This window comes from Mizuhopecten yessoensis, unplaced genomic scaffold, assembly GCF_002113885.1.
Source record: "Mizuhopecten yessoensis strain PY_sf001 unplaced genomic scaffold, ASM211388v2 scaffold3799, whole genome shotgun sequence".
NCBI classification, from domain to species: domain Eukaryota; kingdom Metazoa; phylum Mollusca; class Bivalvia; order Pectinida; family Pectinidae; genus Mizuhopecten; species Mizuhopecten yessoensis.
In genome coordinates this window covers 99,592-113,541 of record NW_018405225.1, presented here as the reverse complement: position 1 = coordinate 113,541, position 13,950 = coordinate 99,592, and the positions used below count along the sequence as shown (strand labels likewise).

Here is a 13,950-nt window from a genome sequence, read left to right as displayed (position 1 = left end):
AGAAGAAGTCGGCCCTCCCACAGCAGAGCGCTTATGCAAACTATAAAATGTAAAATGATAACGTCAGAAAGGCCTTTCTAATGGTGAGTTATGATTATATAAACAAAAATCAGATCAACAAGATAAAAATTATTTCATTATTTCCACTACGGTGTCCAAATGGGGATCTTCTATTGCCTTGTAAAAGCTTCGCCAGGGTCAGAGTGAGGGGGTAACATATTTAACCCATCAACTGGTCCCAACCCCCATTAAGGCCACATAACGACGGAATCGTTCCGATAACATCTGCCTTTATAGTAAAGGGTATATGGATTCCGAATGGAGACTACCTATATATTTTTACGGTCGGGCTGTTTGTGTTTACCTTACTATGCAAAGAACAATAAATTGTATTAAAGTACTGATGAGCGGACTGATAGGGAGATATTTTATGACCCCGTTGTATATACTAATTGTTGTTTATGGCGACCGTAATGTCCAGGCGATGACTTTAGTGAGAAAATCTTTCACCAATGTTTTCAACAGGATCAGCCGCTGTATTTACCGTATTCTTACCATGCTGTAATAAGTTTACCCTATTCTTACTTGACCTAAATTCTATGAGCCATACATGTTATAACTCTTTATGTATGTATATGTGTACGTATATTTACTTATGAAACAAGCTTCGTATCTGGTCATATCTGTTCTGAGGAGATTAAAAAACATGGTATGACTCCGATTGCAGCTCAATCCATCAAGTAAAGATCTAACGTACACATATACATGACGAAACAGAATTAAGATTATATATCTTTAAACAAAAAAGTGTATTCCTCCGCGACTTCCTTTTTGCCCTTCACCTAGTTACGTTTTTACTGCAATCCATCATAGGTATCTCAACATGACAGCCGCTGTCCATTTCACCATTCTTGTCTAGCAGATGTTAATCACGAGAGAGAAAAAAACAGCCATCTTGTATCTGTCTATGTAAACAAGGCAATCATCTTGGTGGAATTGCTATATATCCTTTACAGCTAACGAAACGTTTTCTCCGAAGGAAGTTTAGCAAGTTTTCAGATAACAAAGTATATCTTTAACAAAAATGAAATTAAAATGAAACGTATCAATGTCGGTGTAAATATGAAATAAAGCAATCAAGGAAACCAATGAAAGCAATGTGTACCTATTTGTTTGATTCAACATAAACAATAAGTAGCAGGAAATTGGTTCAAATTGATATACATGTAAATCAATATGAAGAATGGACTTTGTGTTGTAGTATTGTGTGTAAAAGGGTTTTATCACATAATGCACTGTGTTATCCAATGAGTATACCCATGCCATATTTTTTTGCGTATTAACCCATGTAATATGACCTATCAGCCCTGTGATTGGTTGTAAGTTTCAATTGTTTCAATTTAACAATTTACAAATCACGCCTAGGACAAGTTCACGACGTCACAGATATACGCACTGGAGTCAAAATGGCGGCTTTTTACATTTCAAAGTTGCATGGAAATTGTCGTTTTACACGAATAAATGCCATAAATCTTGATTATGTGATAAAAAGGATCTTACACTCGTTTTCATTTTAAATGAAATTTATGAAACTCGTCACGAATTTTCTTTTAGCTCACCAGAGGCTCGCTAAATTGAAAAAAAATCTTAGACTCGTTTCATCAATCTCATATGAAATGGAAACTCATGTAAGATACTATATTTATTCAACATCAAATGTGTCGTTATTTCCTGTCGACTTTTGTATATTTCAATGACGATAAATATACACATATTTATGAACATCTATTGTGACTTAGATATCATTATAAGCCAGCACCAAACAATCCTAGGTCCACATTCGATATAATTGTGATTAACGTCTACTATATATATAAGAAGTGATTATTTTACTCATAATTATTTAGATTCATGTACATGAATATTTATACCAATAGGACGGAATACAATATACTCTTTTAGTAGGGACCCTGTACTTGGTACTTCTTACCCGATCAGTTGATTATATGATATGTTATTGCATGTATCTACATAAACAAATGGTAATGAAATACATACATTTATAATCCAAACAATGTATATATACAATGTTACATCTGGTATTTTGTTGAAAGGGTTTATGGAGTTAGCGACCTGAATCCTATTATCATCCTTTGTGAATCTTTTACTTTTAATCAATAATATACAATGATATACTCGTATTGTACGCCGTGTATATGTTAAGCGGGTTTCGTGTACCAAGTGCTAATGTTACAATCGCAAACCAATATGGAAGTTAAAAACATTTTGCACAAAACATATATATATTTAGTACAATGTAATTCGTTGTCTGGTACGATTTTATCATTATTTCAGAATTATATTCCCATCTGACTGTGATGGAGATTGTTACATGTATGAAAAAATGAGTTAGGCCCGTATATAATAAACAATAAATCACAATCAACTGTGAACCTGTTGTTTTCGCTCCGATAGATTTATCTTCATGTACGACACCGGTGGTTATGTCCACTTGTCCTGCTATAGAGTGGGTTGACTATGTACCACAGTCCCGTACAATGGCTGTATGATGTATGTACATGGCCACTATTCTGGGGGGCTTCCTTTACTCGTAACAGACATATCTCACAAAAGATATACTTATTTTTTTACATACATTACAGCCATTCCTAGTTTGCCGAGTAACCAAGATAGATTTGTTCTGAAAACACCAAGGACTAGCGTGACCCTGTCACAAAGATATAGCTTTTTGTGTGGGTATTAGTCAGGGCAGCCTTGCACCTGTCGCTCTATTCTCCGAATATATTTATACCTGCCGTCTTTAATTCAACAACTACATTCATGTTGGTGGAAGGAAATTTTACCACACATTTACTTACACAGAAGAATGTATGCACTGAAAATAATCATGAAATAGGGGAGATTTTTATTATTTAACTGAGATCCATTGTATGAAGTGTTAAGCACCACTACGGAGTAAACACGCTGTTAGATGTACATTATACAAGTATTGTTTATACTGTTTACCAGAGTAAATTGTAAGTAAATAGTGTCACATTACCGAAATAGTTCCAGTTATTTAACATTAGTATAAAACATGCAGAGGTCGTTAAACTGGACGAAACAATACCTTCAAAGTCTTGATCATTCTTGATTTATATTCATCGATGGTCAAAGCATTGACTATATCACGTATTTCATTAACAGAAAGCTCTATGTTACCCTTATCCGACCTTACGCGCCCACATATTACTTGTGTTTCTCCCGCCCACAATTGCTTACCAAAGAGATATTCTGATATGACGTCAGTTTGGATAAATGAAACACAAAGCAGATGGTTATTTTGTATAATTGCAGGCGACTAATTGAATATAGGTTAATTAAACATGATCATGTCATTTTCTGTATGATAAAGTTATTTATGATAGGAAAAAGGATGAAAAGTTAAAATAACAATTAAGGAAGCCGATATTGTAATCAAACGAGAAGCTTACACCATATGTTATATAACAAAACACGAAGCGTTCCGAAATAACCATTGTCTTCTCTAGTTTCACTCCTGTAAATAGTTTACAGGGATGTAGAAGCTTGTGTTATATAAATATGTCGGAGATATCCGGTTGTTATAGTTTGAGTAAATTCCTCCCTAATATAAGTGTGTGAGCCCATGGTTTTGTCGTTTACCCCGTACTATGTTAGCTACGGAACACTTAGTGTGCTAATTACCTCTGAATATCACACATTTTTTGCACGTTCGAGAAAACGACGAAAAGTACAACCATATTTCCGGTTTTATTATGATATTGCAAATTGACAGTTTTCTTTTCCATTTTCATGAATGTTTGCCTATTATTTGAGCGTTTGGATCCCACTAGATACTATCGACTCACTGTAAACTGTTGGAAAATACCGATCCTAGCATTAATTTGCGAAGAATTGTATAAATTCTATTTTGGTTGTTATTTTAGAGATTTAAAATCTCGTTTTATGTTCGGATCCGCAATGTCCTACTCTCTAACTACTGTTTTATTTACGATCCGTCCTACTCTCTAACCACTGTATTATTTACGGCCTATCCTACTCTCTACCCACTATGCTATCTAGTTTTCGTCAATTAAAATACACTGAGTATATCTAATCTACAATCTTGGACTAGCTTATGCCCGCATAGAATGTTATCCTGTCAGAATCTAACCAGGCGAAATTGTCCAATCGTCCAATTTTAGAGAGAAAACAGGTTTTTTGACGAAATAACGCCATAGATTATCCCTCCACCTCACAATGTATCCCCATGTGGTATTTTTTGTTATAATTTGAACATATCTCGAGGGCCTGCTAAGTAATTGTATGGCCAGTACATGACAAGGAAACGTGTTAAAGTGCCGGATTGGGTAGTTCGGGGCACATTAACGACATAGCGTAAATGCTATCTATGCCAATATACAAGAGGACAGAGGTGTCATTTTAATTAGACGTCCATGGCACCGCTCTGTGTTGTAATGGTTCCCAGAGGCCGTGTAAATTGGCAACAAACGGGTTGTTTACGGATTTTACGTACAGGCCCGTCCTACTTGCCGCATCTTCACCCCTAGTTTACACTCGTCCAGGACACAATATGTATGTAAAACTCGCCCTTCTTATGAACACTGCCATGCTACTTGATTAAAACGTGTCCGCAGTTTTTGCCCGCTCTGTAATAAAACATAATCCCATATGGAACGTTAGCAGAGAAATATGGTAATAGTTGCTCTATACACTTCTCTAAGAACGTACATTAGAAGCATATGACCATTTCGCTGTCTTATTGCAGGGTAACCGTATAAAGGTCCCATGGGGTTCATTTGTCGAAATTGCAAAGTATATCGATTGTATTTTAGCTGATAAAGAACGATACTCAAAAAACCACAGACTGGATCCGCATTATTCCTCTTATTTGATTTTTAATTATTCGTAGTATTATTTATTTAGTAAGTCGATATTTGCTCTTAAAGTCTACCCCTTGACTGTTACCTATCTAGCTGTGTGAACGAGTTGTTAAAGCAGTTATAGAACACAATATGTCTTATAATTGATCGGATACAAAGACATATGTGTTGTGCTGAATTTTGGGTAGTCTTACTAATTAACAAAAAAAACAATTGTTCTTTTTGAACTTTGGACAAAAATAACTTTTCAGGTGTTTTTTCATGAAACGTGGTTTTAAGTATGTTATGCAAGGTTAACCACAGTGTTATATAATCCGAAATGAGTTACATGTAGAAATTAATATGACAATATTACATGTACCCTTAAAACTAAGGTGTTATGACAAATTCACAGCTATCTTGTTATAGCCGAACGATAATCAGTGTTGTCATACACAGTGACCTCAAGACCGATAAAATTGTTTACAAAGATATTTGTCCTAAATAATAAGTGGAAGAAAAATGGTACGGACAATGCAAGGGCGCGGATTGAATGTTAGAGGACCATCAACGCGTATTAGATAACCAAAACTGTCAAAATTTTGCATTTTATGTGTTTAGATAAAATCAAATCTTGACAGACGATACTGCACCCCATGTTATCGTTTATCTCTTAAAAGACTGAGATATTACACCCGAAACGCCAACACAAAACAACGCGATGACAAATGGCCAGTATCGGCCACGGAACGGGATCAACGAATGCCCGCCATTTGTAAAGCATGTGAAACATGACGTGTCCGATTCATTTAAAGTCTTGAATCCTATCGGCTAGACGCTTGAACGGGTATCTTTCCGGTATTCATACTGTATTCAGTAAGTGCAGTGAGACGTCGAAAATTGCCGATCTATCAGCATGTATCCGCGTAGTTAACAAGATAGCGAAGACAATAGGGCCGCCATTAAGATACCGCGAATACCGCGGTACCCCGGCCCTACCGTATCACCTTTACCTCCTATAGGCATTATTTACCCATAAGAGAAAAAATTGGGCGGCATTGATAGCTTAATAAACGGAGATAAAATGTCGACTTTCAATCATTTTTAAGACAAAAAACTAACTCTGTATTCCTTTTTTCTTTCCATTACATAGATAATTCAGAATTTTGAAATTTCCTCCTTACAAGTTTGGTAAGATAAACAAGCTTGACTAAACTATCATAAACCATTACGTGATATGAAAAGACAACTAAGCTTTTAAAGTCGTGGATACAAAACTGTCGAACATTTATCGCTCTATACTTTGATGTATGAGAATGGCGGTATTCTCCTCGACAAACATAGCAAAACAGTTCATCTTTCATAATCTGTTCACGTTTCTTATTAAACTGTTTTCTAAAGCAATACGTACGCACAACAGGTTTGAAACAGGATACATCATTACAGTGTCGATGAATGAAGCCTACTAGAGTTGAGTTCCCATGCGAAATAACTTTCCACAACTCCATCGCAAGCTTACCACCGATGCCAATGTAAACAGGACACTTTGAATAATGAGAAAATTATATTCCAGATTTGACGAATGTGTTTTTTCCCCTTTTTTTTTAGTTTATGAAAATTAAACCTAATGGCATTGCTATTTGTATTAGATCATCGTATGCAGTACTAAAGGAAGCCATACAATACTAAACTATAGAAGTGAATATTATCATAAACGGGCTCCCTGCTCCCAAAGCAATGTTATTCCTTCATAAAGAATGACTCAAAATTAGCCATACACAGATTTCACTGAAATAAGTCATGAATTACATCAGGATTACAGTTTTATAGTTTCCATGACAAAAACAAACCATTGCTCGACTCCATTACCAGTTTACTGCCGATTCCATTGAAAACATGAGAGTTTCATCGTACATTATTTTGGAATTCGACACGTTTTGCCGATTTTCCTCTTTCCTTAAATCCAATATTTCCTTTCTAAAGACAGGTAAATAATGTCCATGATAGTTTTATTATATGAAGATATCCATACTACTGATTTGACTAGATGGCATGTAAATGATCATCACACCAGAGCCTTTGTCACGTGGTATGGCGGTCATCGTTTCTGATATTTCACGAGTAGGACATTTGGTGCCATATATCGGAGTCCATACAGGACATGGGTCAAACTTCTCATCCTTTGTATCCCGTGTTTTGTTTCTATGTTACAATAATAGATAATCATAATCCTCCGATGGAACGACGACATTCCCATAAATTACTATCTCCTCTTACAGAAGAGTGCATCTAACACTAATATATATCAGTTTTCGTTTAAGGACGTCCTCCTCATTTAAATTCTTTCAAAGTGTACTTAACACTGATGTCTTTCAAAGAAACAGCCCCAATACCACAATCCTTACACATATATACGTAACTACACACAGGCCACTCCAAATGGTTATAAATTGTTTAATGGGGGTGAATATCTTCCAGAAGCACTGCACCTTTGAAAGAGGCGTGTTAATTTCCGAAACAGGTATATAAAGATATCTGAGCTCCCATATCGAAATTCGTAATTTTATGTTTTCTGTTCGCTAAAGAGCCCCATACGTTTAAAAGTGGGTGTGTCTAAGTAGCTAACATGTATATAAAGTCACAAGAGTCTATACAACATAGGTTTTACTACTCTGCCGAGCCGTAGGTTGAGAAAACAATATCGCATTTGTCCAAAATATCGTGAACAGCAAAGTGTTTTATCACTCCGTAAAACCTATATTCGGGTTTCCTTACGGATTATAAAGATTTATTGGCGGGTAGGGACCACATATTGAAAGCAAACTGGGTTGATTTTTTTTAATGTTTTGATAAAAGGGAAGGTAGGTCTGAGATATCAGAACAACTCTTGCGGTGAACAAGGTCAATAGAGCATAGGGTTCGTGTTATTTTTCCATCTGTGTAACAGTTACACGTGTGTCTATATTTGGATTGTACGTATTAAAAGCTTTTGAATTTATGTAGTTTTCACGTGCTGGAATAATAGTTTACATGTGTTTAAAGCAACATGATCAAAACCACATAACATACAAATAAATTTCAAAATTCAAATTCATATAAATAAAACTTTGATAGAAAATAGAAGTGGTGCAATGTTATGTTGGCACTCGAAATGATGTATCTAGGGCTATCTACATGTGTTGTGAGGAAGTAGTAGGCTACGGCCGCTACAGAGGGATGCAAAATTATCATTTATTTTTACACTAGCATGACGGTGTACAGCCGCAATTTGATATATTTATTGTTATATTTAGTAGAATTCTGTCTTTTAAACAGCATCATTGCTGAGCTAAAATGTATGCAATGGCTTAAATGACAATGTAAACGGCTAAATATAATAATACTGGAATACTCTTGCATAAATATCCTATCTTCATGGTGCAAAACGAACCCGAGTTATTAGTATATTGATTACTGTTTGTTTCGGATAGCATAGGTGTCCCTGTAATTCCGTCTTTGCGTATTGCAGAGTTATCTTCTCTTGAGAGCAGGTATTGATCGTTACGTCATTAGTTCGTGTGAGAAAATTACGTCGTTTTCTCAAAAAATTGATGACGTTACTCTCACAAACAAATGACGTAACAATCAGTACCTACTCTCAAGAGAAGATAACTCTGAAATACGCAAAGACGGAATACTAGTACCTGTAGTTCCCTGGTCCCTGGTGGGATCTAGTCATAAAGCGTATTAGACACCCCGTGTGATCCTAGTTAACTCGTCCTTAAACACTACAAGCTAGTCTGGTGTATGAAAGCTATCGCTTTACATTCAGACAGTCGATAAGACAGCCTGCAATGTTAGACCACGATATCCACGTTATTTAACAACATGCTGGCTATGTCATGTACATAAAATGGGTTGTTTGTATATCGTAACTGTAACTTAAGGGTGTCAATATTTGTTTTGATACACTATCAAGGGCTGGTTGAATGCATTTACTAAAAATTGAGTTTCGGAGATATTTGAAGTTGTTTCAAATGCTCGAAAGTGTCAATACGCCGGTTCAATTTACACTTATCGTCGTAATATTAATTGGGTTTTGTGAAACAGCGTGTTTACGAATTTATCTCGGAAACGTATGAATTGGAAACGAACACCTTCGTGGATCAGTGTACATAATGATAAAGAATCGTTTAGGTTAGAGTGTCAAGAAAGTCACCTTCACAAATTGGCAGGTTTCCAATTGGGTTTTCTTACATCGAACCTAATACTTACCATCGTGATTTATTTTTGTACTTAATTCATACACTGGCAAAAAAAAAAGAATGAAATAAAATGACATCTTTATGATACAAATTAGCAAGTAGACTTATTGTATTCTCACTCTAGTATTTTTGAATAATAAGTGTTTTATTCATAATCTAGTTGCCATTTCTTAATCGGTTAAAAATATATTATTTCATTTTTTTGTATATCAAAAGTGTGCTTTCACTTAAAAACTCAAATTAAATTGAACAATGAGAGACACCAAAACAACCAATTAAATGATTTGGATATCAATATTAGAACCATCGGTAAACTGTAACCTAATTAACAGATGATTGATCTACTTTGCCGCATACTCGCCTCATGTTGAAATGTTCATTAATATCAATGTAATTAACTTTGTACTGATACGACTTCCTTAATTAATAGACACGCTTAAAACAGTACAAAGTTTGCTTGTACTTTATGTCCGTCGATGTTATCGGGATTAATGGCTATATAATCGGTCTGGTAACTGGTAGACCCTGTTATATGGGTGTTTTACAATGAGCTCTGCTGTGACACACAATACCGATACTATATACATATTGTATCAGCATTAATATAATTATTATATAATTTAGATGATTTAGCAGTGTTTCAAAACTTTAAAAACATCGGTGGAATTATATTTCAACATGAAAGAAATCTTCAAGATATATATATAGATATATTCTTTAGTTAAAACTCTTAAAAGCATATTTACGAAAGAAAAATATCTTGACAGAATGTTCATCAAGCATAAAAGGGAACCGTCAGTTATGTAAAACGTTTGAAAGGGAGCAATCAGATTGTCCAAATACGCACAATGCCGGTCAATTACTGGTTTAGGATTGACTTAAGCCACCACCTCATGTTAACGAGGAGGTGTGTCATACTAGAAGCCATTCATAACAAATATCCACATTTATAACCTTCATTCCATTAAACACGCTTCAGTCCGCGCGGGAGACCCCATATACATTTTATCTCGGAGATTAATCACAAATATCTTTCAATTAAATCATTATGATCCCCTACTGTGCTGGTATCTGCATTTATCTTTTAATCTGTTTTTTAGATCTATTGTGTTTGACTTTTCTTTCTGTGTTCTCTAATGTTCTGACAAACCTTACAGAAAAGCATATGTTTCCACAGATTCATTAGGCGACTCGTTGCTGAGAAGGGAAATATGGCCGTTGCTCGATAGTTGACAAAAGGTCATTTAGCGTCTTCTATTTTGTCAATCATACATAAAAGATTATTTTAGATCTAAACTCTAACTTAATGAGTCATTTCAAATATTTAAATTGTCGTGCAATTATAAAACTGTTTTTAGATTAAAGGGAAATTGCCTTCAGGAATGCATTGATAATGCTTCCAAGGCACACGGCTGTTAGCACAGTTTGTGTGATGACAGAGACCTGTTCTCATTCAGGAAAGTCTTATATTAAATGCTGCCTTTTTGTTTCTTCTTAACACATGCAACCTTTGTGATGTCAGTGCTAGAGACAAACGTGTTTGCATGTGCTTGATGAGTTATAATTGTCACTCCCCTGACAAACAGCACTAATTTTGCATTATTGAAGTCATTATGTTATAATAGCCGTAATGCACACATAATAAAACAAACATAATTGACTCGAAGTGATTGGATATATATGAACCATTTTACAGAAGCAGAAACAAAAGAGACCGACTTCCATGTTTAGGGGAAATTACAAAACTATATACCACATCGAATAAATAACATCCAAACTAAAAACAAATATACGTTAAGAACACTGTAGAAATCAACTGGGCTTTGTCAGAGTGAGTCATGGAATTTGGCGCAAGTGCATCACAAATATTTTGTATATGCATAAATAATATTGTACCCAATAGGGTAATTTTGCACATTCAAAATCTTTTGCGTTAGTATTTTAACATACGCAACTATCCAGTAACGTATTTTTACTACAATATGGAAATGCACTGTAATAGGTCTTGTAAATGTCCAAAGCAAACAATATAGTCGTCATTGTATCATTCAAATGGGTCATAAAAACTGGAAATTGTAGACACAATACCGAATTGGTAATAACATACATATCTAGATTGCTAATAGCATTTGTAAATAATGCTGGAATATTGAAAGAATAGTCCCTCATATCTAAAAAATTAATTGATTAAGGCCAACGACAGGTAGTACAAAGATACAGTCTCTTAGAGGGTAGGAAAAGTGTTCCCAGACCATGGGCGGTAGATAACTGAAAAAGACATCAATTTGTGTTCATATCGGAGGAATAAAGATATAAAATATCATCAAGTAAGATTGTTATAACACTATTGACGAAAAAAATACCATTGATATCAAAATAATTGATTTGACATATATTTATATAACTTATGGGGGCCATTACACCTAATGGATCTTAACATCAAACAGGAAATATCTGAATTACGACAAAATAGTATGAGACTGGTAAGATTATTTGTAATTTATAAATTGGACGAGGTTTATTTTGGAAAGGAAAAAGATATAGTGATGTTCTTGACCTGTTAACATCAAAGCCTTCAGTATCAATGGTATTTATGGGGTGCATATGTTAGACTATGCCACACTCGTATCCGATGTAAACCATTATACCTGCTTGTTACGTGTTGTAGACCAAGCGCAGGCAAATATATGTGAATTTAGCTGCGATGTTTAAAACTTTTCCCATTCATTATTCCACTATATAGCTTCAGACGGAAGTTGAAGTAATGTTAAAATTACGCTTACAATGTATATTTGTCATGAGCACTATAGGCCCAGTATTGTTGTGAAGTTGAGCATCTCGAGAGTAAAATTGTGACACTCCCACCTAATTCTGTACGCGCTAGTTCATTCTCAGTTCATCTTGAAATAATTGCGACCAAATAAATACTACACTAATAAAACTGGTATTTTAACACTTTGATATTATAGAAAATGTTTAATTAATCATGAAAAAGATGTACTCGGCAAATTATGGACCATTTATAGCATAAAGCACTTGGTAAGCCCATTCATTCACATGTCTTCCCATTGCTGTACTCAAGATACATAAAAGTACGATACTACACTTTAATACAACGTCTTCACAATAATATTTTCTCGACTGTATGGTAAAACCCGAATAGACGACATTGGACATTGGAAAATCATTTTGACAAACAAAGGTGAACTAGTTTGCTTTATCTCACAGCCAATGTATTTATCATGGTGAGTAAGAAGGGGTTGACTCACATTGACTACATGCATGACAGCTTTTACTTTAAACAAATTTCGTTACATAACGATGAGTGTTTAATTTTAGAACTGTGACAATAAAAGCAAACCTGTGTATGGTGTGGTAAACTTGTGAAATGGGAATATAATTTGAGAAATGTGATAATAAAACGAAACATTCACATGTTGCAACGGGGGCGTTGCCACTTGTCAACAATACAATCGGCCTTTTCATTACATCAAATCTAAGTGCTGTGTTTTCGTAACTGTCATAAGGGACTGATAACATCATTTTGGTATGGTTAACACGATTTTTTGCCATTTTCAACGATCACGTGACAAATCATACGTTTGATTTGAATATGTCCGGGAATATTTTACGAAATGTTAATATTTCGATGTCGAAATGATAGCCCGACATATACAATGAATGGGAAACAATATCACAGCCGTAGCCGTCCTCAGTACGACAGGTGCGTGACCCAGAAGATACTAATGACTAGTTAGTCTGTTTTTCCAACAAATGGATAATAAATGGTTTACAACTCAACACATAAATACACAGTTATTGATAATGCTACTTATATATGTATACAGCTGTGTCATTGGCTGTTCCTGTCCTACAGCCGTTTACTTATACCACTAGCTATGATGTAGTACTAATGACTGACATTAGTTGTTCCTGTCTAAGTTCAAGTAATAGTCATTATAGGTAATTAACACAAGGTACAAACAAGCTAATTGCACATGTACATTTTGTGTCAATCTACAAATGTCACATGTCAACCATAACGTGGGTCACGGGGTTATAAAAATGTCCAAGCCTCGTCACGCCTCTTTAACTACACTGTGTACAAGGTGTTCCCCCGATAATAAAAATAGTTCCCACATAAGATCCGAGCTATAAATAATACTCCCACAATGCCTACACCGGACACGTACTGTTATTTCTCAGGTCATCCAATCGTTGACCATGATATACGAACGTGCAGAGTGACACCCGGAAATAATGTCCGGACATAATTTACGGGTCTATGTTTAAGAATATCTTATGACCTTTGACATTCAATATGGTTGCTTCGGATGCGCTCAGTTGTTTTGCTTTTGTTCAAACATAGAACAGAATCAAATTCTTGCAAATCAGTCATGGTTAGAATTTCAATACTTTAAATTCTTGCTACGAATGACTGAAGAAATTGGCAAAGTTTTCTTCTTCCATTTGTTCCTATTCAGTCTACAAATTACACGTTTGAATTTGATTCCTGTAATAGGATATTGAATTAATTGTTATAATGCAAGCTCTTATTTTTCACGACCAATTTAATATCTAAGGCTTTTGCTCTTTGTCAGTGTCCTTCTCATCATTACAGATGCCCTTCACACGACCCACCGTCTACAAACGCGTGGAGGTTTTATCAGATTATATTCTGATTACGATCCGCGATGGGCTACATTGTAATACTTTAGCGAAGAATGCATGCATACACGATTGAAATTGATGTAATAGATATACCCGTTTCGAAACGTAAACATTAAGGTCGGGGGGGGGGG

At 35.2% G+C, this 13,950-nt stretch overlaps 1 protein-coding gene across 1 annotated transcript in view; it reads right to left on the bottom strand.

Annotated features, from left to right (window-relative positions):
• LOC110448027 (chromatin assembly factor 1 subunit A-A-like) overlaps positions 1-13,950 on the bottom strand; it is a 57,520-nt gene that overhangs the window by 6,582 nt on the left and 36,988 nt on the right. The window lies entirely within an intron of this gene.